Raw genomic sequence first — 2,500 nt, 5'->3', positions numbered from 1 at the left:
CATGGAACCCTCAGGCGGTAGAGGAACCTATTTGTCGTTTCTCTGTGCATGAGAGAATGCGTATGTTAATGCAAATGCGAATGGCAAAGAAAACACGAAGGATGTGAAACTTGAATAATATTTGGCCAAGTGGTTATTAAGTCTGTTAAAATGTGTTGATTGGGATTTTGTTTTCACTCACTTAAAATTCCGAATATCTTTTGATTGAATTCTTGATTTTACAAACAAGCTTTATCCCCCGCACCTACATATAATATATTCAAGACATAATGGGACCATTATGCAAATTGGGAGAAAGGAATAAAAAAAAGATATAAAAGTATTATATTTTTTTCCAAACAGTTCCATTTGAACAGGCTGCGAGCGTCGAAAATCCGTTTATCCAGATGGAACCAACCTTTTTTTTTCTTCTTTTTTTTCTTTTTCCTTTTTTCTTCGTTGGAAACTTTTGGTGCAGGTACAGAGAAGCTGTGGAGGTTGCACTCATGTCTGTTGGTGTTCACGTCAGAATGGATGACATAAGGATTCCATGACGAAGGCCGTGGCGGTAGGATCTGTCTGTGTCGTCGAAAGATGTCGTTCCTTTCACTATCACGAGTTTTTATTTATCTTATTTCATTATCCTTTATACATGGATTGTCAGATAGAGATTGGGATGGCCATTTTTTCCTTGTATGTTTTGTACTTGATAATATTGGATTCTATTCTTTAATTATGTTTATGTTTTTTTTTATCATTATCATTATTATTGTCATAGTCATAATCATTATCATTATCATTCTTATCATCATTATCATTATGGTATTGTAATCATCATTATGTTATTGTTATTATCATTAACATAGTTATTATCATTATCCGTGTTAGCATCATTATTATCATCATTATCTTCACCTTAATTGTAACTAATCACTATTGATATTATTATCATAATTTCTATTGATACTATTGTCATCGTTATTATTATCATTACCATCAATTTTATTATTATCAATATTATCAAAATCATTATTATCATCATCATTATCATTATCACTATTATCATCAAGTTCTTATCATTACTATTACTATCATTGTCTTATCATTACTATCATTGTTATCATCATTATACACTGTTATTACCATGATTATCATTATCATCTTTATTATTATCATTATTGTTATCATAATTGCTGTTATTATTATCATTATTATCATTATTATTCTATAATTACTATCATTACTATTTTACCATTATTATTATTATTACTATCATTATTATTATTATCATCATTAGTATCATTATCATAATTAGTATCATTACTAGAATTGTTGTAATCATTGTTATCATCCTTACTACTTATTTCATTATTACCATTATCATATATCCTTATCATTATAGTCCTTATCCTTATTAGCAAAATCACAATTACCATTATCATTACTATTTCCATTTCATTTCTCCATACAACTTTATAAAGTTCCCAAACGGCAAGGTAGCTTCTTATAGGAACGACATATTGCTCTGTTGATCCTTTGCAACCGATTAATCACAACATGGCAACGATAACAACAAGTTTTTAATATAGTTTCCCCTTTTTAGCTGATGACGTCATATGCCACGTGCGTTCAAGGCGGCAAGAGTGCGAGACCACGTGTGATGTGGTACTTGCCTTTGATATTATAAAAAGATTAATAATTTTCGATTGTTCTCTATAAAATGGGGCAATTAATAGCGATTAAGAGAGAGAGAGAGGCAGAGAGAGAGAGACAGAGAGAGTGAGAGAGAGAGAGAGAGAGAGAGAGAGAGAGAGAGAGAGAGAGAGAGAGAGGCAGAGAGAGAGAGAGAGAGAGAGAGAGTATGAGACGGGTAGAGGGAGAAACAGAATGAACGACATAGAGAGTACACAACAGTAATAGAAAGAGAGTAGAGAGGAGAGAGGTTATGGGAGAGAAAAGAGAAAAGAGAGAAGAAAGAAGAGCGGAAAGAGGAGAGAGAAGAGGAGAGAAAAGAGGAAAGAAAAGAAGAGTAAAAGAGAGAAGATGTAAAATATAAAACAAAAAATAGAATACAGAAAAGAAGAGAAGAGAAGAGAAGAGAGAGATAATCCGAGTGTTCGCAGGATCTGCATGAGCACAAGTTGCTTCCCGTTTCGGCTCGGATGAATCTGAAAGGGTTCGATTACTAATGGCAGGATAGAAACGAACTAAATGGTAGCGTAGTTGGCTTTGATGATCGTGGGCTAATCTGTAAATGTCTATCCTGACCCGAGGAAGAATCTGAGGGTGTGTTGCATGATCGACATGGACTCTCTATGTAGAAGTGGCAAAGATATGTAACCGAATGAAAAATCTTCTGACTGCTGTCAAAATGAACGGCTTGCAAATCATTCTCTGAACTATGAATGACTTTTTTTTGCAGCTCCAACATCAAAGTTCATCAGCGGCGAATGTTTCAATCATTTACTGCATATCTTAAATGGGTATCTTATAGAATATTATAGTTTCACGTAGGAACTAA

Source organism: Penaeus japonicus, unplaced genomic scaffold, assembly GCF_977035675.1.
Source record: "Penaeus japonicus unplaced genomic scaffold, GWHDUDI00000001_assembly GWHDUDI00000001, whole genome shotgun sequence".
NCBI classification, from domain to species: domain Eukaryota; kingdom Metazoa; phylum Arthropoda; class Malacostraca; order Decapoda; family Penaeidae; genus Penaeus; species Penaeus japonicus.
Note: the sequence above shows the minus strand (reverse complement) of the source record.